Source organism: Aphelocoma coerulescens, chromosome 4 (genome assembly GCF_041296385.1).
Source record: "Aphelocoma coerulescens isolate FSJ_1873_10779 chromosome 4, UR_Acoe_1.0, whole genome shotgun sequence".
Lineage (NCBI taxonomy): Eukaryota > Metazoa > Chordata > Aves > Passeriformes > Corvidae > Aphelocoma > Aphelocoma coerulescens.
In genome coordinates, this window is record NC_091017.1 from 50,276,753 (window position 1) to 50,301,504 (window position 24,752).

At 34.9% G+C, this 24,752-nt stretch overlaps 1 protein-coding gene across 21 annotated transcripts in view; it reads left to right on the forward strand.

Moving 5' to 3' along the window:
* SGCZ (sarcoglycan zeta) overlaps positions 1-24,752 on the forward strand; it is a 346,473-nt gene that overhangs the window by 173,497 nt on the left and 148,224 nt on the right. For 5 of the 21 annotated variants that reach the window (XM_069014026.1, XM_069014024.1, XM_069014023.1 and 2 more), the window contains exon 1: positions 23,476-23,600. The exons of the other annotated variants lie outside the window; for them this stretch is intronic. The gene's annotated coding sequence lies outside the window, so the exon portion shown is untranslated. Of the gene's footprint in view, positions 1-23,475; positions 23,601-24,752 lie in introns of those variants that run through there. 21 annotated transcript variants of the gene reach the window in all.

Below are 24,752 nucleotides of genomic sequence, written 5' to 3' on the forward strand. Positions count from 1 at the left end.
CTGTTACTTAACCAAAACCCTGCTTTTTAGAATTGAGCTGTTAACAGACATTTGTCTCTAGCTACTTTCTTTCATGCACTTTTGCTACAGAATAATTAGTCAGTAGATGATGATTTCAGCATCATATCAATTAAGAATTATGGGAGATTATGAGAAACTGCAGGTGAATTAAACATACTAAAGTGTGGAGTATCACAATTTTAGATATGATTTCATATGCGACAAACGTACCAACTGAGCTGCTCAGACTCAGCAATAGGGTTTTTCTTGATCCTTAGAGAAATAATCTGTTGAAAATATGTTACAGCTGAGTCAATAAACATACCTTCTGAATATGTTTTCAATATAAGTAAAATTTAATAAACAAAAAAGATTAAAATATTAATAGATCAATGCAATCTGAATAGACCTGATAGTGATTTTATGATTGATTTTCTTGAAACAAGCTATAGGAATGCCTGATGTGAGTGGAACCAAAATTTTTTTCTGCTCTGGGAACATCAGCATCTAGGAAATGACTGTTACCTTTTGCCAAGCATTCAGTCAGCCTGTCTGTCTCAGAAAGGTTAAAAATCTGGATGTGGTGACAAACATTAATTGTTTCAGAGGTTTATTTGTTTACACAGACAGATTTACAAATAAAAAAGCTAATTAGGTAATAAAAAGGATTCACATAGAACAACAAAAAATTTACTATTTTGTATACAATCCAGGGCAATAAATATAAAGGAATGGCACAAAACTCCTTTTAGTATTCATTTTTTTATCATAGATGACTAATTTCATGCCTGATGATTTAGCTTATGATAATTATTTTAAAAATTGTGATGCAGTATTACTGCTTTGGACATACATTAAGTATTTGCTGGAAAAGGTAAAACTACTTTCTCAAAGTCAGCAATATTTATTTCAATAGCCTTCACAATGATCCAAATAAGAACAATATGCATGCTCAAGAAAGGACTATAGCTTTCTTCTTGTGAAATTTCCAGCATCTTAGGAGAGCGTCTTGTTAATGGAAGTAGTTTCACACTTTGGCTGTGTACTTCATTAACACATTACGGGAATGCATGAGCATGGTGATGAAAAATTCTTTGCAGTTATGGGAAAATTGATGCATATTAAGCACATTACACAGGACCGTTTTTTTTTTATTTTTTGCCCAAATGGTTATGTCTGGGATTTGAGGACACCGAAAATCAGGCAATTTGAGGCATTCTGTTGTGTTTTTAAAATCTACTAGCACATCCTCTTTTGGAATAGCTGTTCTTATCAACATATTAAGACAAAAACAATGTATATTAGTAATCAAAAAAACCTCTTCTTAATTTAAATCACTCAGCATCTGCTCTTTATATGCTCCACCCTCTTAATGCTGAAGTGAGACAAGAACAGGTACTTTCAGCGGCTCAATCTTAATTTAACTTTATGGGCTATGGCTTATGACATACCTTGTCCTTCAACAGTCAGTTGGCTAAAGTTGTACTGCAAAATATTTATCAATTTTGTCATTAGAAAATGAATTTTTTCTATAAGAAAAATATATTCTCCCATTGTGCAGGGAGAATATTGTATCTATTTTATAATTAGTATCATTCTTACATATGTGCTAGAGAGTGTAAAATGCATTGTATAGTTATCAAAGGGAATTTTTTTTTGTCAGATCAGATACTCAGACACTCCATATTTCAAAATAAATTTATATGGACAACAAAGAACAGAAAATCTCAGTGAACAATGGGAAAACATTTTTTCCAAAATGGTTATTCTATTTCTGACCTTTTTTCCGCTCCTTAATTTTCAATGGAAACTTGCAAAATATCTTCAGCAAATAAGTCTCGGAAGTAAAGCTAGAAGCAATAAAAATATGGAAAGAATGAACTCAGTGAAAATACCAGGTTTATGACACATTATAATTTTCCTTTCATCTCCATGTCAGATGACCCTTAATTTTCTGTAGGTAATAACCAGCTTTCTCTCTCTCTTGCTGTTTCTCCAAAGGTTATTCCTTTTGCTAATAACTTCTCCTCTGCATGGGTGCCAACCACACTTATCTTTCACATTACCTAGCCAATTAATGTAATTAAGTTAGAGTCAAAACAGTTGTATTCAATTTGGACTTGCTTTTGTTTCAGTTTGAGTTTGTTTCAATGTGTGAGTTTATCCCTTTAACTATACCAGCTGGGCTAATAAGTGATATTACTTTGTCTTGTTTCTTTTCCTTCTAATTTCCAGATAGTTACTTCTGATATTTTTCATATGTCATGGAGGAAAGGTGGTGAGAAGATGATCAACACTTGTACATGATCTCTGTATATCTTCATTGATCCTGCCAAATTATCAGAATGTTAGACACAGGGGAGAGCAACAAGATCAGAGATATAGCAGCAATACTGGCTTGTGAAATTCCTGTCCATCACCATTTTAATATTACAGGTGCATTTTTGCACCACTACATGACTGAAATAAGTACAGTTTGCTGAGGAGTACAGCTGATAGAGGTGAACTGTGACTGGGGAGTCAGGAAAGTTACTCCCTTAGGCTGCCTGTATTGCTGTGAACCTGGTTCTTGCCAGGTTACAACCAACCAGGTGTCCTCTGGGCGTTTCTTACAGTAACATCTAGGAAAACCAAATCTATAAAAAGTAACATGAGTTTTATAAGAACAGATTTATGCTTTTTTTTTGGATTTCACATCATGTTGGTCACAGAAGTTCTGCTGTGCCGTTGCTACTCTCACTATTTGAAAAACTTAGCCTTATATTGCATCACATAAAAAAAAACTTATTTAATTCCCAGACTTATTATATGAAAAATAATTCAATCAAATTAATTTTTGATTTTATATTTTTCTATTTGTGTGTATTGTTTTTCACACTGCACTGTAACTTGACGTATTCTTTTCTGATTCCTCAGGACCAAGACTATCTAACTTCATTTAGCAAGCATTAAGTTTAAAGCAAATAAAAACAAAGAGTAATGAAATTATAGTAAAAGAATGGAAATCTGAGGTTGTCAGAAGACTAGAAGAGCATTTGGAAGGTGTCAGCAAGGAATGCAGGAATAGAGATCCATCACAAAATCATATTGAATAGAAACTTCACCAAGTCATGGGCACATTTCTGCTGCTATGGAAACTGTTTTCCGGGTAGACATAGAATCAGTGCACTGCAGTGATTACAATCAGGGAAATACATGTGAAATACAATATGAAACTTCCTTTGAAATACTGGAAATATCTAGAGAAAAAAGGAGTTTCAGTAAGTGAGGAAAACTGGGTAAAATATTTTGTGATTTTATAAACTTTTCTTGTTTCCCACTGAAACAAACACAAACTTTTCACCATTTTTAAGAACTATCCAGTAGTCTGGCGCTAAAACTGCAATTATGGGATGTAGGAGACAAAGTTCAAAGGAGGTAATACAGCAGCTTTAAAGTGTTTGATCATGCATTCCGATACATCTGAAGAAATCTTTCTAAATTAGAAGTCAGCATATTTCTAATGTTTTCTGTAGTAATCTTATAAATTATTATTTTCACCGGAAAAGTTTATCACTTGAAAACTTTGCAGTTACCTGAATAATGACAAAAAATGTATCTGAGTTAATGGGGTATACTTCTTGGGATTATACCAATGGAACATATAATTCCATTTCACAATTTTCTTCGTGAGAATTTTTCATTATCAAGTTTCATGAACAGAGAAGCTTACTATAGGGAATCCTCAGATTTGAAATGATCTCTGGTTTGTTGGTTTTTTTAAATGAGATATTCTTCATGTAGTATTGCTTGCAAATGTTACTTGCTGCTTTGTGAGTTGTCTATATGTAGTCTATTCTGGTAGTGGCCATGGCTCTCAGCTCATGAGCTGCTAATAGCTGTAGGCACTCAAAAAACTCACTGTCCCCCAAATACCTCTTAAAACCCACCCCACCATTTCTTTCACAGTAAAAAGCTACAGACAAGCTAATATAATTTCTCTATTTGCTGGGAAGGCACATGCAGACTTAATGTTTTTGAACAGGTATATAGATGAAGAGACCGTACTGATCACAATTATTTACTCCTAAAGTGTTTGCTTGGATATATGAACACAGTCCTGTAAAAAAACCCAACCACTTCAGCTCTTATCTCACATTCTCTTACCACTTGTGCTTGTCATAATATCTGGATAGCACTTGCAGTTGGGATGGGAGACAGTGTCAGAACTGCCTTTCTGCTGTCATTGACTGTTTTATCAGGTCACTTTTCTCTCAGGACTGCAGTCTGAAGCTGGTGGAAACATAACTTCTTAGACATTTGTAAACCTCTGTTCCCTTGATTTTATTAAAAAGAGTAATGTAGCTTCTACATTGTACCCTGGTGCCAGGACAGGAAATCTTAAGCAGCCTTTTTCACATATTCTCTCCCTTCTTCCACTACACATTCCTCTTCCTTCAACACAGTAGACTAGCTGTAGTTCTGATGTTAACATTTTGTTCCTTGCTTGTTTTGGTTTTTTTCATTTGTTTGTTTGTTTGTTGGGTTTTATTTTGTTTTGTTTTGTTTTTTTTCCTGTGGGGTGCAGAATCAGGAAGAGTAAGAAACTATCAGGAAATTTTACTATTTTCATTTTTGTATATGTATAATTTTTTTTCTTTTAACCCTTCTTGGTTCATTTTCCCAATGGTAAAGGTCTGGGAGAGAAAAAAGAAAGAAACAGAACATCAACTGCTGCTGCAGATTTCATTTTGTGAGACCACATCTTGAGCCAGTGTAAGTCAGTGCTGCATGCAGCCACCATTGCCCAGGCTGGCTGCTACTACAAGTGTCTCATGCCTTCCTCTTCCACTCTCTGCCATTTGAATTGGGAGAGTCTGACAGACACCTTGATATGTGCCTTGTGCTCCCTGATTTAAGTGAAAATACAGAATTGTGGATAGATGACAGGGTTTGTCCCATGGCTATCACAAAAAATTTCTCATTGATTACAGTCAATGGTAATTGCAGTCACTATGGTTGGCAATTTATGCCTTTCTTTACTGGACATATATTTTTAAAGTTTTTTCAAGATATTGCAAACTTAATAGAAGCTTTACAGCAAAGAGAGGAAAAGAGATAGCTTACTGTTCCCTACTAGGAGTAAGGTTTCAAAGCTGCCATCTTACAAAGCTGTAGTTTCCTTTTTTTCGGGCTATTTTATGAAGTTAGAATGCTTATTTGCAACTCTGAAAACCGTTTTGGGACACCAATTCTGCTTCAGAACGAGCAGTAGTCTCTTTTATGGGACTTAGGATGAAGAAGTCTCTTCATTCTGCTCTATTTAAATCCTTCTATCCACCCAGGCCTAGTGATGCACTTGAGATCAAACCTTTATGAAGAGACTGAATGCTCCCTATGAGCAGCAAGGAATTCTGAGACTGCAGAGGGAGCAAGTGGGGTGGATCTGTGTCTCTCTTCAGAGGTGTTGCTTTAGTTTGGCACTACCCAGGAATGGAATATCTGAAGTGGGATCTGTAACTTTGTGTAAAAGAGTATGCTTGTATTCAAAAGTCTACAAGTTCAGTAGTATAAGAAATGTATTCTGTGCAATGCAATGGAACATGCATTTTTCAGTCAATAATTGATAGAGACAGAACATGATCAGGAAATTTCTCAAGAAGCTAAAAATAATTCAGTGCTATAACATTGGTTGAAATTTATTTATTTTAGAATTTTTGATGAAGCATTGCATTCCCCTGTGGCAAAAGAAATTTTTCCCCATAGACATAATTTGTAATATTGAATAACAGATTCAACTGATTTCTTTATACATGTATGTTGTAATAGGATGTATTTCTTTGGCTGCTCCAATGTTACCTTCAGGGAGACTTATGGAAATGTGCTCTTATGCTTTCCATAAACTCTACAAAAACCTACACTGAATTAATGAACAGATTTTAAAACTTTCTGTGATATCTGTAATTTACTCCAAGGTCTTCCATCAAATTTTTCAGCTTTTATAATATTAGAATTCAGTACTACAACTAAGTTCTAAATTTCAATGATGTTGGAAGATCAGAAAGGACTTTAACCTAAGTTTTTTAATAGAAATTCTTTTATTACATCCAGTGTCAACTTTGCTTCAGTAAACAGTAAAAAGGATGACATGATTTGATCCTAAAATTTTTGAATAACTTAATATAATGAGAGAGGATACCCTAAGATCTGAGAGTTTCATATTTTTAATGATTTTGCTGTAAAAATTTTTCAGCATATGCAATTTATGCAGCAATTACCTAATAAAGTTGGAGAATTACTTCCAATTAAACAATCATAAATAGTGATGCACAGGGCACAGTAAAATAGTAAGTGTCTTACGGAGAGGTAGTACTTCCCTTTCTATGGCAATGCTGTGTGATTGTTACTTTTGAAACAAAAACATCTGTTTTCAAAAAGCGCATTTTCAGTGCTTTTTCACAATTTGACAGACCATTTCCATATCCACTTAGATGTGTTTACCTTGATGCATTGAAAATTGTACACCTAAAATCCCTAAAAATTAACATCCTATTTAAATTGGAAGAATTTGCAATTAGACTGTTATGCTTTGCCTCAACGGCAGCTGATCCAAAAATATTAAGTGTTATTTGCTAAGTGATTATATGATGTGTATTTGATATATTTCTTTTTCTTTACTGTGGTTATGCTTTCTCTGCTTACATTTAAACCATGATATGAAAGAAAGGGTTACATTTAAAAACTAGGAAGTGTTTGTTGTCACTTGCAGGCCATTGAAATTTTTCAAGTTTATGAACCTCTCTGTGAACTCTTTACAGACTTTCTCCATCAACATCCTCAATGATCTAATGATTAATTTTTCTGAACATTCACAAAGTACTCAAGAGTATCAATCAAACTCTAGCAGGATGTAAAATCCAACTAGGTAAGGTGGCCTCTATTATACCATTAAAATCCAAGTATTATTTTTATTTGCTGTATGTTTGAAAAAGGTGCTTTTTTTGTCAAAGAAAATTTTCATCTGTATTTTACTTTCAGAAGTATATGCCACTACTTTATATACATTCAGACACTTATTTACATAGATTTAAATTACTAACATAGAAGGCTTGATTATACTGTCCAAATTAATAGCCTCCCTGCACAACTCCAAAAGTACATTAGCACACTCTAGATCTAATGAAAGAACAAGTGCAAAGTCTCCTCCTACTGTTCAGAGAGTCCAATTTATTACGGACACATCATTCTATGTGGAGAATAGCAGAATATTAGACTTTCAGATTTTCAGTGTCATGGCTACTAGAAAAAAATTGGGGATTGATTGATTTTAATGCCCTCTGGATATGCTGCTTAGTCATATGAGATTGCTTATCAGTGTTGCTTCTCTTAAGTTTCGCTTTTAACTGTTCTGATGGTTCTGATAGTTTGGCCAATTTTCCACTAATTTTACAGTTCACTAATCCAGTCCACATATACTTTTTTGGCTACTAAGATCTAAAAGTTGTTAAAATCAAGATAAGTTACATCATGTACTCTCCCTTCCATCTACAGAACTGTTCATTTGATTATAGAAACAATTACTTTAATCAAGTGTGATTTGCTAAATCACCTCTTTGTTCTGTAGTCGGAATATTAAATAGTGTCAGCTACAAATTAGTTTAATACAATATATTTAAAATATTCGTGGTGGAATCTGAGAATAGTTTGAGTTGGAAAGGACCTTAAAGGCCAGGCTGGTATGGGGGCTTTGAGCAACCTGTTATAGTGGAAGGTGTCCCTGCCCACAGCAGGAGAGTTAGAACATAGATTTATTTTCTAACTAGAACTGGAAAATCAAGTTGTACTTCTAGCTAGTATTGTTATAAAAACACACGACTCTGTAAAAATGTATGAGAAGAAAAATTCTAAAGTAGAAATGAATGATATTTTCTGGCTTGATTCATCCTTATTCTTACAGAAATATATAGAAGTTGTCTTGTCCCTTCTTTACCTTGTCAAATGATACACTTGCATACGATTCTACTGAAAATGGTAGAAGAGAAGGGGAAAGGAAAAAAAAAAAAAGGGACGCTTGCAGACTAGCTGGAAGTATCAAATCCTAAATAAGAACCTTTTCCTTTTAGGTTTGTCAGTCTCTTATCCCAAAAATGAAACTCAGGTTAAACTGCAGTGCTATTTGAATGACGAGTCAATCCTGCAGTAAGTGCCCGTCATCCTGACCAGAAGACAGAAAGTGTGATCCACCACTAGAAGCCAACCTCACATATAATCTATGTGTAATAGAAGTTTTATGATAGTTACTCAGATGACATCAGTACAAATAGGTAAATTGGGAACATAAATGGGTTATAAAACAGTGTTTTTCCTGTAGTGGTGTAAGTTATTATTATCCAGATTGCCAATCAAGGAATTTAGTAGAGATTGTGCAACACGAAAGTGTTGATATTAAGGTTGCTTTAGCAGGAAACAGATGGTCCAGGTTTTTATCAGCTCTGAGGTTTAGATCATTAGTTTTAACTGCAGTAAAAAAGGGTCTTTGTAATGCCAGTACAATTTATTTCATTACTCCTGGGTAAGTCACTCTTGTTAAAATCATGAAAGAAATAATCTTGTATGTGTGTGTTTTTGTATGGGTGACTTTATTTGTGGCTGATGTAATTGCGACATCAAACACTAAGAGGAATATTAAAAACAAATTGCAGAAAAAGATCTGGTTTGGATTTTAGGTAGAATAAAAACATCTTGTGGTCAGATCATAGGAGAACAAATTAACATAAAAAATAGTCTTGAGTGAATGAACCTTATTTTTTTTGCCACCAAACAAATCTTGAATACATCAAACAATTTGCAGTATCACCCTGCAGAGATGCATGTGGTTATTAAATGATTATGAAAGATAAGACAAAATATTTGGTGCCCATATGATACTAGTCATTTAACTGAACAAATCCAGCAAGATGATATCATATACAAGTTATGGCAAAAACTACTTTCTATGGCATGTTATAGGAATGAATGGAAACGATATAAATTTTTCAGTCCCTATGGACACTTAGACGGAACTAAAGAATCATATAGGAGGAATGTTTTCTACATCACTACAAACTAAATATATTAATATAGTCTCAGACATTGAAATCATGCAAATGTGTCAGTTAATTAGAAATTATCTTTAAATGCTGATAATTCAGTATTCATAAGAGAGACTATACATTCTACTGTTACCTTAAGTAGAAATTCTCGATAGCATTTCAAGGCAGCATTGGTGTTTTTTGACTGGTTGAAAAATTCTGAATGAAGATTTCTTAGAATATTAAGTTTCTGTATCTTCTAGATTTCACCAAGATTTTTTCCTTGTAATTTTTTTTTTTTTTTGTGCATGTGAAATGTTTCTGAAGAAATGCATAAATTCTAGCAATTTCTTGCTTGAATTTATTGCAACAATTCTGGCTTGAATTTCTAAGTTCTAAATTTCTAGATGGAATCAAGGGGTCCTAAGTTGACCAATTAAAGTTGCTCATTAAAGCAGCAGAGAGAACTCACCTGGGACTGCTGAACAATCCATCTAGAGTTTCCAGGTGCTAGGATGTGGAGCATGGATGTGTGTTGCCCAGCCACCAGCATTGCTACCATGTCAAACAGCTAACAAGCAGTATGCAGAAATTCCTGATCATGTCGGTGATATCAGACCGTGCAGCTTAATAGTTTTTACTCAATGCCTGGAAAAACTATCTGCATATTATTGACCTATATTTCACCTGATTCTGTAACAAATTTGGTTGCTGCTTCTGGATGGATGTGTTCAGTGTTGAATGGATAAAGTTTGTAAAACTTAGGTTTCCATTTAGTCTGTTTCACAACACTTCTACCCAGTTCAATTTTATTCTCACGTAGAATATTCACACAACCTGCTTTCTGGTAGTTTATTACATACAGAGCTGGAACTAAAAATTAATTTTGTGCAGTCTTTCATATTTGTTCATTTTAATACTGTGAATTGGAAATGCACTGCATGCTGAAATTATTTATAACTAGTATTATATTTCTTATCAAAATGGATGCCATAGAACCATGTAAATCCTAGGAAGAAAGATATATATTTAACCTAGTCTACAAATTGCAAGGATAAATTTACACTGGAAGGATTAACACAAAATTGTTCTTTGTCATTAACATTTTCTTTAGACTCTGCAGTCAGATTTGGTATTCTAAATAAGTGAATAAAAATCTTACTTCATTAAGTGCTGGCTATTATCTTTAAAGGCGACATCTTTCAAGGTAACTTGAAATTAGTTAAGGTAATGGCTAGGCAGGGAAAGGTAATAGAAAAAAAACCCTCAAAAGATAGTCGCCTACACCTATACCTAGATCCTCAGTTTAGTAGATTGCATTGCTTGTGGGTTTTTTGACTTTTTTTCCTCATTTGTGGCACTCATCAGCCACAGTATAATTGACTGATTTTAATTACGTATAATTGCTTTTCTTTTATGTAGCTGTTGATGAGTTCACACCAATGCATGCAGTGTGTGTAACAAGCAGGAGGAGCTGGAAAACATAATGCAATTAGAAATCTATGACCTAACTGCTCTCACAGAAACATGGCGGGATGAGTTACAGAGCCAGTGAGGGCTATAAGCAGAACACTGCCAGTGAGGGCTATAAGCAGAACACTGCCAGTGAGGGCTATAAGCTTTTCAGAGGGCTAAGCCGGGAAGGAGGGGAAGAGCTCTTGCTGTTTATGTTAAGGAATGGATTCATTGTAAAGAGCTGCCTCTGAGTAACAGCTGTGAGCAGGTTAAGGGCCTGCGGGTGAAAGTGAAGGCCAGGACTGCCGAGGGACACCCTTCGGTCGGGGTCTGCTACGGGTGCCTGACCAGGGAAAGCCTGTTGATGAGGCTTCTTGCTTCAGACACAACAAATATCACGCTCATAAGCTCTCATCCTGATGGGGGTTTTGACCACCTGGATGTCTGCTGGGAAAGCAATACAGCAGGATGCAAGGAATCCAGGAGACTCCTGGAGGGCATAGAGGCCACCTTCCTGGTCCAGGTATTAGACAAAACAGCCAGAAGTGAGGTGCTACTTGACCTGGTACTCACCAATGTCCTGGATGAGCTCATAAAAAGGAGTTAAGACTGGTGGAAACCTGAGTTGTAGCAACCATGTCCCAGATGAGTTTGTGATCTCAAGGAGTCTGAGCCCAGCAAGGGGCAAACTCAAGACCCTGAACTTTAGAAGAGCAAAATTCCAGCTCTTTAAGTAGTTGGTGAACAAGATCCCCTGAGTAAAAGTCCTTAAGGACATGTTTCCATACTTTCCCTACTTTTTCCATACTTCTGTAATTCCTTTGACTGTCAGATTGTTTCATTATTTTCTGATATCCCTACAGTAAAGCAGTGTTGAACCATTGAAAGATGTGAATATTTAAATATATTCCTTAAAATAATATTAGACAGTAGTAACAAATAGTGGAAAATGTAAATATGTAAAATGGACTAAACTATTTATAAATATTGTTTTCCTAGAGATCATAAAGGTGCCATTGTCAAGTATAACACAACTGAGAACTCTAGATCTGACTGATAATTGTTTCATCTCCAAATGTAATATAGAAATAAAGAGATTGATGATAAATTATCCCTGTTAACCTCTATATGATAGTTAGAAATACCCATCAACTGTAGCAAAAGGCAGGACTGATTGAAAGAGCTAAGCTTGGGGGTTTCATCATTTTTAAATGCGTAGACATCACATTTTATTAAGTGGAAAGAAGTTTTCAAAGCTGAAATTTTTCTTTCATTTCCAGACAGCATTTGAACTTTGAAACATTTGGATTTTTGAAATAATATCAGGACACTTTGGAGGGGAAATGTAAATTTAATTTCTGCTGACCTTGGTGATACTTCTGGTTTTTATTTCTAAAAAATATCACAGCAATAGCAGCAGGTAGAAGAATGTGGGATATGACAAAATTTGAGATAAATTTCACAAAACAGAGATTGCATGTATTGGTTTAGGTTTACAGCATGAAGGCATTGTGTTTTCTCAGATTTACTGCACATAATTAATGGAATTATGGAAAAGATTGCAGAGTAAATAACCAAATGTAGAATCTAAAAAGTTTATTTCAGAGCAATGCCTTCCTTTCTTTACTAAGTGGATACATAGGAGTATGGAAACTAAAATCCTTCAGCTACAATAAGGTCATCTTACTTCTTTCCCTTCAGTCTTTCCTTCCTTATATAAAAATGAAGACAAAGAAAGCTAATTATGGCAATGCTGGAAGAATACACCACTGTCTCCCCAAATCAGACAGTACATAGCAAGAAAAATACAAAGTCTTGCTTAATAATCAGAAGTTCAAGCTCAGTGCTGTTCTCCATGCTTTTTCTGCTGCACTGCTGCTATCCAAGTGTGGAGAGAGCTCAGCAAAGGTTAAATAAAAATTTCTTCAGTGAAATCCTCCACACTTACACTTCTGGTGTGAAAGCCCCTGAAACATCTGGATTTACTATTTTTCTCCCTGTGAGAAGTCTCAACACCGCACTTCCAAACTGTAGTCTGAAACCACTATCTGTCCATTGTGCTTTTTTGTTTGCAAGACCTTTTTTTTAATATTTTCTTTATTCATCCTAGAGAGTCTGGCAGTGTGTGGGTGAATTTTTACCTTATGGTGTACTCTTGACAGAATTATACTGCAGTCCTATCTCATCTTCCTCCATAGGGAATCCCAGAAGTCCACCTAAATCAGACAATGCATCCATTGTCTTTCAAATTATATGTAACAAGATACATATGAAGAATGGATACGGTCAGTTCTATTCTCTTACTTTAGTGAAATGGAAGTTTATCAGGTTCTGTGGCTGCACTTACTATAATTATGTCATGAATCCCAAAATACTTTTAGCTGAATGTGAATCTTTAATGTGAACTCACCTTAATATGCCATGGCATTGATTCTGTTCCCTACCGCTACCAGGTCATTCCTTAATTTTATCAATAGAAAAACAGCCAAATCTAGTATGTCTGCTTATCTGTGGCCATGTATGACCCTTCAGAATGGAGCTTATTTAAGAGCAAAGAATCTAAACTGAGCAGTCTATTTGGTTTTAAATGTAAATTACTTGCCTCAAAAATTCTAAGCTTTTTGCAATTGAGTGCAGCATCCTCTGCCCTTTAGTAACATGCTGATATGCACTGCTGCCTTGCAGACTGAGTTCAAATAATTTATTTTGGCTCTTTGTTAGATATTTTCCTTTGACTACTGAGTTGAAACCAGCACCTCACTAAGATTATTTCTTAGCTGTCACCTAAATTGGAATTAACAATGACATATCAGGGAAAAAAGCAGATATTCTGAAAGATGTAATTTCTGAGTATCTTAGCATAAAGCCTATGACCAATTTCCTGAATTTATCCTCTTCATAATCTTCACCATCAACATGCTTGTAATTGTGAAGCCATGAAGACAAAGAAACCTTTTATGCCTTCTTTTAGGGTGCTCACAAAAGCCAAGAAAATTCTGGTATTCAGTGACTCAGAGTGTGGATTCACATATACAGTTGGACTTTCCTACATTTTCTGTATAAAACTTACTAGAAGTCATGTCAGTAGAAAGCAGCCTAAACAATGAACTATCAAAAAATCAATTTCCCCCCAACTTGCAGTGTACAAATGTGTTATAATGAGCTGTGAAGCATTCATTAGAAGATCTTTTCCTGAAGAAATACAATATAGATTTTCACAGCTAGGAAGAAAACTGTTTGAATAAAGTAAACCTCTCATTTTTGCATTCTTTGAAATGAATAATGATGCTTATTTTAAGAGGTCTGGAAAATAGCAGAAAACTTGCTCAGGTTCTAGTCTAATAACCTTCACATAATGCTGTGTCCTTTCCTTCCTGAATGGTACTGGTAATTGATACTGACATACTAGAAAAAGCCAAGTTCCATCCTTCCTAGCACAGACAAATTTTATGACAGAGTATAATGAGCTTTGGCTTCAGAGCTTTATTTGCAACAAAGCACTGCCAATCTTATTGAAATAAAGACCTGTGTTCAAATCATTGCATGTTAATCTGGTGTAAAACTATCTTTGACAAAAAGGTAGAAGATGTGAATATTCAAGTCTATTTTGAAATCAGGTTATGATAGTAGAGTATGGAAATACACATTTTCATTTAATCTGGGAGTACTGAATGTCTTAGAAAATGTTGATTATGTTTTCTAAATTCACTATTGAAAGTTTTGCATAATTGGTTAATTGTCTAGTAGATTACATCAGTAACAATATCTTACCAAGTCCTTCTCAGTGGAAGCATGCTCTAGTGTCATCACTGATGGTGCTGACCCTTCCTTCCCTCATGATACATGAGAACATCCATAAAATTCTGAATCATTGGTAGATCGGTCACAAGTATCCATGCTGGGTTCAGGAAAAAAAAATCTTAACTGGATATAAAAAGCTTAGCTGAGATTCAAAATGTAAGAAATAAAGGATGATGTAATTTTTCATTAATATATAGCTGATTAATCTCTTTGGTCTTTAGAAATTTTTGAAAACTTTTCAAACCAACATCTCACCTTCCTCTTCTTCAAGCATTTATGTAAAAAAGATAATTATTTATAGTTATTTGGTCATTTTTTGGGTAGAAGTTTCTTTCCATTTTGTTTCTTTACAGAGATTTATACTTCTTTTTTGGATAAGGTTGATAATGCTACAACTTAGAGGGAAATATTTACTTAAAAACATTCTACAACCTACTATGCTACATCGCTAGTGATTCAGACAGAATATGCACAGAAAGTTCAGTGAAGAACCATCACTGGGATCTATTTAAATGAGAAATCAGCTATTATCAGCTATTTTGGATCAGACATACATTTCAGAATATATATATATCTATATATCTATATCTTAGAAAGATATAGATATATCAGAAAGAAAGGGGAGGTGAAGCTGCAGAGCGTTAGCTGCAAGGCAGATCTCAAATCTTCAAGACATGTTAGAAACCACATTCAAGCATTATAACAATTTAAATACATTAGCCATATCCCACCAATGCACAGACCTGCACTGTCGGAAAGCCTTTATTGTTTGGCAAGGGCTTAACTACCGATCACCTTACATGAGAGGTATTAAAGGAATCTGAGGCTGGAGACTCACAAGATTATCTGTATCTGTTTCTTTCACGTGATCAGACACGAACTGGGGAAGAGGGTGAGTGGAGGCTTGGCATTCACCCACTGACAACATCTGACAAGACATGGTGATGCAATCAGGAATTGTACAGGACCAGCAGAATGTGAGCCAACCACAATATAAAAATGGGTTCTTTCTATTACGTCCCATAACCTGTGCATTGCAGTCCATATTGTACTGGAGAAGTAGCCTTGATTCTTAATAGAATCTAGCAATCAATTCCTCTCTAAATCAAAGTCTGTCTGCCCTTAGAGGGAATAAACACACACTGCCCCTTATGACCAGGATCTTGTCATTTACAATTTAGAAAAATATTAACAGTTTTTGTTGCCAAGAACAATATTTATTTATTTACTTCCTTACTTGCTAACTGCACTCTTGTGTAGATGTGATTTTCCACAATGCCTTTCTATCAATATTCCAGCAGCATGTGTGTGAATATTCATGATGCTACACTTTTCTGGCTGTTCTTGGATAAAGCCAGTGCCTGTAACTGAGAGGATGATAAAATCCGAGATTTTACTGAAGGAATGTTACTGCTTAGTGAAGGTCAAGGGACTGGGCTTTATGAGTAGGGATATCTCTTCTAGTTGTATAATCCTGTTTTAAGTCAGCAACTAGAAAAGTATACAGTGCAAGAAAATAAAATAGAATTGAAACAGAATCCTACTGTTTGCAGGTCTCTGCAGATGATGTCTTAAGGCTTACAAAGCAGCCTTTTTCAGTCCTCTGATTGTCACATCTAAATTATTTTCATACTGATTATACTTGTGAATTCCAAGATTTTTATGAATATGATCTTGAGCTTAGTAGAATTAGAAGTAATGGAATAATCTGGTATCTGCATGAATTATGTATTATCTAAATTGCTTTTGATGATTGACTCAATTCATACAGATTAGTGCTCATGTAAACTAGAATTGCAACAGTGAAAGAGAATCAAATATAAACACTATGGTATAATTTTCCTTTGTTGTTTTATTTGTATCCCTTTACAGTTTAAAATATTTGCATCTGGTATGTGACCACACGTCAAAGCTGTGTATTGATAATATACATAGACCATACTTGAAAAGAAAGCAAATATTCCAAAAGAAAAAGATACAAAACAATGCTGAAAAAAATATTCCATTGTTCACCCAAGTAATATTTCATTTTTTAAAAGCTTTGCCCAAACTTTAAAGCTGCAATTTTGCATATGGAAAGATCTTTTCTGACTGATTTCTCCAGACTGGATTGACATGTAATTTCAGTTAGTCTTTCTTCCTGATACTGGAGAAGTATCTTTGTGTAATCCTGTGCCATCTTAGGTAATGTGCCTCAGCAATGGATTTAGTACCACTGACTACTCACAAGATGTGCTTGGCAGCAGTAGACTCCAGATGGTGAACTAAAAATCCCTGCTTTTCTGCAGCAGCAGTAGCATCTGGGTATGTAGCTGCCTTTCTTGTTGTTTTCTGTTCAACCTACTTGGCTCGTTTCCCTGGTTTATACCACCATAGATATCAAACTACTTGTGAGAAGGGCTCTTTTTAGGATGCATTTTCTTGTAAATAAAAAGTGATTAATCCTTCTGATATGCTTCAGAAAGTTAAAAATTTTGGGGTGAAGCTGGTAAATAGGAAGCATGATTTTATTGTCCTGAGTTGTATTTCCCATGGACTGAATACCCTTGAATGATTTAAAGCCCATCTAATTTCATTAGAAAATACTCTGGTTTTCATGTGTTTTGAGAATTAAGCAGCATAAATGGTAATGATCTGGAGATAATTTCAGCAGATTCACACCTCAACTAAAACTATAAGTTTAATTTCACTCTCAGAGTTATTCCCAAGGCTTGTGCAGGCCTTCAAGAAGTTCAGAAAATGAGGCTCAAGCTAGATAAGGGCAGTAAAGTACAAGTGTTCTGCAGTAAAATTTGAGGCGAAGTAATTTAGAATGAAGAACACTTATGAAGTTTATCCCTCTCTATCAAGAGCTTGATGTAGATGAAAACAAAGATGTTTTTTCTGTGTTAATAGAGGAAGCTGTTAGTCACCTTTTCACCTCAGATTGAAAACTTGATCTGCCATTCATTTTTTTTGTGATTATAGGGAAACAAACAGAGAATCTATTTGTTGGTATTTGACAGTGTTAAAGATAATTGAGAAACAATATTACCCAGTCCTTGCACTTCAGTTATTGGTTATTGGATGTTTTGAATATGCTAAGAACATCCATTGTAGCAATCCAAGCAAAGGCTGCCTACAGCTGCCTGTATGCACCACATCAGATCTCTTCTAGGACAAATCATGTAATTAATGCTATTTAGATAAAAGTGTAGGGTGAAAATAGATGGGATACAGCCTGACAGGTGGGTCATACAACTTGCAGAGGTGTATGCAAGCCTATGCAAATAGGCAATGAAGATCTGTATTTTCCACCTCTGAAGACTTTCATTGGTAGACTCCATTTGCCCATGCTTGAAGAAACATTGTCGTGGGCAAAAGAGAAGTCATATATGGAGGAAATTCAAACTTCTTTATTTATTAAAGCAAGTACGATATCTTATTATCAAGTTAAGCAATAATTTACCCTTGTGCTTGCAGATGAAATTCTTAAATCATAGAATCACAGAACAAGATTAAAGACTTGCTATTAACCTTAACGGAATGACATTTTTACTTATGATATTTTTTCTGACTATTTAAAAATCCCAAAAGCAGTTTGACAAATCAGAGTACTCAGCCCCCAGTTGTAGAACTCCCAAGTCAAAGATCAAATTCAACTTCAGAGTAGGATTTCTTATGCCTTCATTTCACAGAAAGAACTGTTTGGTTGCAATAGGTATTTTAGATGCTACTCTATAATAACTCATAGAAAATATCCAAACATAAATGTCATTATTTGTAATACATCCAAAGTGATATCAACTTTTACAGCTTCATTTTTCCAGCAAAATCTCACACATTTTATCTGTGGTTTGAAAAATCCTTTCTCTCATAATTGCTCTCTGAAAACCTGTACACCTTTTCTGTTAATAAACATGTTAAATTGCCTTGGTCTTATCCAAATATTTGCTTATTCTAAGTATATACTTAGAATAAGCAATACAAAAATAATTCATAGAAGTATTTGACTTCACAGTACATTTATCTGTCTCTCATTTATTCTGTGTGTTGCCCTGGCTCTAGAAGTTCTGTTTTAAAAAAGTCTGGGTTTTTTTGTTGTTTTTTGTTTGTTTGTTTGTTTGTTTTGTTTTTTTTTTTTTTTTTGTTTGTTTGTTTTTTTTTTTTTTTGTTGTTTTTTTTTGTTTTTTTCCTGTTATATCTTGCACTGTACTGTAGAGCAGAGGAAGTTTTCTAACTGTATTGAAAATTAATACATATGGCTTGCATACATTGATACTGAAAAAAGACTAAATGCTTCAAAGGCTCTGAAACTTAGAATATAATTATGTAAAAGAAAGCTAGATTGTGATTTATGGCCACTAGTATTTTAAAATATTCACTTGCATTAAAAACTGTTTACACAGTAATAAATCCATGATTTTGAATAATGAAGGCAAGAGTATTTAAGATATTGTTCTCCAAATGACCACAACAAAGGAGATAGACTTCCACAGATAGCTCTGATCCCATCCATATCCCATTCCTTTCATGCGTCAGGTGCTTGTAATTTCTCTGGCCATAATGGGATTGAGGCTAAACTGAGGAGACCAGACTGCATCTAGATATGCTAACTTACTCAGAGGATTTGACAACCAATAGGGAGCAAATACTACAGGCTGTAGAGGAATGCAAGAAATAGCAGTCTGTGATTCTGCACTACTTGACCTTCTACTTTAGGGCTCCACCGGAATGGAGTTGTTGTCTTCTCTCATTCCACCCAAATTGATTTGCTTTGTATGATTCTTCCTTGTACACCTTTTGTAAGCTGATAATTCAATTTGCATTCCAATTGTCCAGTTTAACTATGGTAAGAGGAGATTTGGCAAAAAACATTGTGCAGTGCAAAAATGCAATTAGTCATGAGGTTGGTCTTAGTGCTTCATTTTTCTGGATAATGAGTAGATTATCATAAGTACCATGTTACTATTGATTTTGTTTTTTAACTAATGTTTGTAGTCTTTTGGGAGTTTTTTTTGATAATTGAATAATGCATATCCATACAAAACTCTATTGCTTAAAATTTTTGGATTTTCATGGAATCCTTTTCAAAGGAGTAGCCACAGCCACTGGTACTTAAAATCCCTTCCAAAGGAATCCTTTTTGTGAGTTACAGTAGGATTCATCTAGCACTGCTTAAATTAAATCCATCTTCATAAAAATTCAAGTACAATAAGCTGTCATACTAGTTTCTGACAACACAGACTTTTCTGTGTAGGACCACTAGCTGTGCTTTTTTGGGGATGCTATGTTAGCAATTCAGAGTATCAGATCATCTACATCTGGGATTTACAAAAGTATCATTTGTAAAATAGCAAACTATATTAGTGTATGCACATTGGATGGATATTGTGAATTTGTATTTTGTAAGTTTAGGTGCTTCTTGTTAAATTACCTATGATGCCTTTTCAGGATGCCCTGAACTTAGAGGAGAGTATGCTAACTGAACCTGATTTTCATAGAATAGTAGAAAGGCTTGGGTTGGAAGGGACCTTAAAGATCATCTAATTCCAACCCCTTTGCCAATGGCAAGGATATTGCTCACTAGATCTGTTTGCTCAGGACCCTATCCAACCTGGCCTTGAATACTTCCAGGATGGGACATCCACAACTTCTCGTTACAATGTTTTCCAGTGCCTCACAATCCTCACAGTAAGATTTTTTTCCTAGCACCTCATCTAAATCTCTCCTCTTTTAGTTTAAAACTGTTCCTTACTGTCTTATCACTATCTGCACATGTAAAAGTCACTCTCCTTCCTTTTCATAAGCTCCCTTTAATTGCTGGAAGACTATAAGACACTTTTGCCAGAGCATCATTTCTATAGAAATGGTGTTCATTAAACAAGTGTCCAGAACAAGGAGTTTCAGTTTAAGCAGTGAGCATAGGGAAGGAGATACATATATTCCCCTTCTCTGTAAGTGTTATGATCTGGTTATTGAAATCTTTAGATAACATTACAGTCTCTCATAATAAGTGACAGAATTACTGTATTTCTTTTACAGTGTCTTATCTGTGTTCTATTTTTTAAAAGATCAGAATTGCTAAGTTCAAACCACACAGAACTTCCATTCTGGTCAACAAGATCTAATCAACAGTGCCTCTTTTGTTCACATACTCTTCAACATATCTGTTGGAGATTTTTAATTATACAGACTATTCTTTGATTCTGGCTATGTTATAGTACTCTTTCCATAAACCTACACAGAATGGTGTTATTGCTTAGAAAGGTATGGTTGTTTTCAGCTCCCTAAAGTGGCCACCAGCCACATATCTTTGTTTAACCAGTTGGTAGAGAGATATTTCATTGTAATCTCTCTTTTCTGTTGTGTTAATTTGCAAACATCAAAAATAGTGTTGTTTTTTATTTCTGCATAGCAGCTATCATAATCACTCTAATGTGATTAGCTTCTCTAAGCAGTACTGCAATTTAATTAAAAAAAATAAAGAAGAGAGGAGAGGGAATTAATTTATAACATAGCTGGTGAAAGATCTACTGTGGCCATTTCATCAAACTTGCTATGTAATATTAACAAGAAAGTCCATTCATTTGATAGTACAGTATGTATGGTACCTTGCTTTTATATTTAGTTCCTAGGTACTGTATCAAGATCGTTATAGAATTTTTCTTTCACATAATGAGTGGGGTTTTTGATTGTACTTCCTTACCTTTGACTCCTGTCCATTACTTTAAAGATGGAGCTCCATTAATCTTTTAAAATAAAGTATAAGGCTTCGCAAGATTTTTCCTGGTCCCTTAACAGTTCGTCTCATTCCTAAACTTTCTCTTCAATTTATCAATGTACTTGAGTTTCTGTTGACCTTTACACTTTGAATTTCATATAAAGATGAAAGAGCCAATATTTAAACTCCTAAAATTTGGCAGGTGCCTATCTGTCAGTTCCACCATGAGGATTCAGAAGAAAGTTTTCACTTTTTAGATGAATTTTTTTCAGAAACTAGTCTCCCATCTTAAAGTATTTTTAACTCTGTATTGGGTTTGTGTGGCAAGGTTTTGGTAATGGGGTAGAGGAGGTGACTGGTCTATCAGAGTGGCTTCTCTGCAAAGATGCACACTGAAACAGGGTAGTAAGAGTGTGAGTAGGGGTAGCAGAGACAAGATCTGATGAACTGACCATAACCCCCATTCCCTGTCTCCCTGCACCACTGCAGGGGGAAAGGGTAGAGAATTCAGGAGTAAATAAATTTAAGTCTCAGAAGAAAGACTTCATTTACTTTAATATTTATTGCTTCTTGGCCAATTATTTGATGCAGGAAATAATGTGCCTAACTGTCCTAAACTGTTAAAAGAGTAAAGGTTGTAGTCAAAGGTGGATACAGAGCCTAGGTGCCCATCTGATAGTGTGCATATTTTTTATAAAGTGTATATTTTTTTTACCAAGCAAAGCAAGGATAATTATTTCTAGAAAACACTCCATTCAATCATATCTCTTTTTGTTTTTCCTTTTTTTAAATGAATAGATAAATTTTCAGAAGTATTTTAATGCTGTATCATTCATCTTGTGTTTTGCTTATTTAATGTTCAAGACATTTTAATGACTAGAGAAGTGTATACCGAATACGCAGATGAGATTGTAACACTAGATATTAAAACCAGATTTATTAGTATTGATCAATCAGAAATGCTGCATAAGACATTTATGTTCACTGAGTGAACAGTTCCTACACTTAAAAGAGGTAAAAAAAGAAGAGGGTATGATTTGTAAAAACAAAAATAGAAGGGAAGAGTATGCTCATATATGACCTGTACAAATGTGCAAGAACTTCTATAAAAAGACTGAAATAAATACCTTTTAATGAGTTTTTTTTCTTTTTGTAACAACAGTGATATTCTACCAGTTTATGGGTTTATTATTATAGAGTTGTATAAAAGAGCTTTCTTACATTTTCCAGCTCCTCAGTAGAAGGTGTACAAGTCCAATGGTGTTTCATCAGAGCTGAATTCAACATGATTAAGCTTTTCATTAGGTAGTTTGCTCTTGGGGTAGCTACTATTTATGTGAGTATGTACACAGAAAGACACATATATATCTACATACAGATTATAATCAGAAAATTTCAGAATTTGTCAAAATTTATGACTGTATCAGACTAATATTAACCTCAGTACAATATCTTGATAGCCCACCTTCATTGATTCCTCCAAGTCATTGATAAAGACACCGAAACAAGAGGCCCCTGTTGTACACCAGTTGTCACCAGTCTCAGATAGGGGATGAGCATTAATCACTATCCTGTGCATCTAATTATGCAGCCCACTTTTACTCTCACACTTATCCATAACCTTGGATCATCCTTTTGCCCTCTTTTCAAGGTGGGTGCAACCCCTATCTTTCTCCAGCTGCTGTGGACTTTCCCTGATCTCCATGACTTTTCAAAAATGATATTGACAGGCCTTGCAGGTACATCAGCCAGTTTTCTCAGCACCCTCATTCAGCCCACTAGGTCCCATTGATTTGTATGAGTTGAATTCTCCCAATCAGTCCTTGCTTCAGTATCATCCACTGCTGGAAGCTCACCTCTTTGAACTGTTTCTCTAAACAGAGAGTCCTGGAAGACTCAGGCAGTGAGGATGGGGTCCCCACTTTGTGCAAGAGTTACTTGAAGGGCTATGCCACATCACACTATATGTAACAATTATTATCTCATATATAATATTTAATATACCTCTATGTTTTCAGGAAAAAATGAATCATCTCCTGTGTTTTTTCCCCCTTCTGTTTGTGTGTTATCAGTATTTGTAAAAACCCCATAAATCTGCTGTTTAAAATTTAACATTTACTATTAAAATTCAGCATTTTGCAACTATGAAAAATCCCTGTTTTGATGGCTTAGGTCTTTGAATTTTTCATGTAACTGACTGATAAAATAGCTCACCTAGTAGAATCTAAGCTAAATTGGAATTCATTACCATTGTTTGTAGGATTAGGCTTAGATAAATAAAATAAATAAACAGATTTCTCTTCTTTTCTTTTTGTTTGGTTTTTTCTTTTTTTTTCTATTTTAACAAAGTAAATCCTCATCAGAACCCTGCTGTTAGTGATTGCCAATTACCTGCAACTGCAGGAACACTAGTAAAGCATTGCCTTAATTAGGGAGGCCTAAAAATGCCCTTGGGATCTAAGCAAGCATAAATGTAGCTGAAAGGTTCTGTTTCCCCCTGACAAGCACAAAATTTTGTGCAGAAACCAGTGATAGGCATTCTTGAAAATACCTTCATTGAGCTGCGCTGAATATTGTGTTAGTCAAATAAGGTAAATTCACTATCTTGATATTAAGATTGTTTTAATGGTATTTTCTTAAAATACTAGATTTGCAGTCATAGGCAGGTATACAGTGCCTCATTGTTCAGATTTATTTGCTAACTTTCATGAATGGGAAAATATTATTTCATCTGATACACTGTAAAAGAGAAAAGAGCAGTCAACTTCAAGTTAAAAAGAATGAAACTAATTTGGGTAGTATAAAAACCTGAAACCATTAACATTTGTGTTGGTTTTAACACCTTCAGGGAAATTAAACTCCAAGTAAGGCACTCCCTTTCCTCTGCTCCCTTTGGTAAGGAAGGGACCATAAATGAGATTATAAATTGAAATAATTTACTAAAACATGCTAATAACAGAAGTACTAATAGCAAAAGTATACAAAAGAGAAGGTGGGAGCTGGTGGGCAGCAGGGGTTTTAAGGGGACTGTCCACTCTGCTGTGGTGAGCCAGGCAAGATGACAAACTTCTGGTTTCCAGTGCCCAGCGTTTCCTGCTGAAACCATTACCCCAGCAATGGTGTTGGTGATATTGAATAAACTTGGCAGTGACACCCAGACAGTGCTAAGAAACTCCACTGCCTCTCTTTGTTGCTAGGACAGCCTTGCAGACCCTAGCTGGTTTTGATGTCCACTTTTCATGGTGTTATAAATCTTAAGATGATTCAATCTTTGATATTTCTTTTTGCTATTTACTTCATCTTTTGTTGATGGTTGGTGGTGAAGCTACCATTACATGTGACTACTAATCCTTTTAATGTTCTGTTTGCTGCATTATAATTGTGTTGCAAAATTACCATTAAGGAAGGTTTTAGCATAGTTGCATTTATAGGTAGGAAACTTCCTTTGTTCTAGTTTATCCAGGGACTAAATTATGAAACGTGTTTGTTTACCAGATTGAAACACCCTTCAAATTCATCTTCTACTTTACTGTAAGATATACAATGAAAACCCATTTAATAGTGTTAGTAAACGGTTTTGTAATGGCCATTTGCAACAGAAATTAATTTATTTGTTCCTCAGTTACTGTCTAAATTTAGTTTTCTGGCTGATAGAACATTTATATAAGATTGTTTCTTTCAATCGAGATGTGAAATGTATTTTTTTCCTATACTCCCCATTATAATGTACAGCTCTGCTTGTA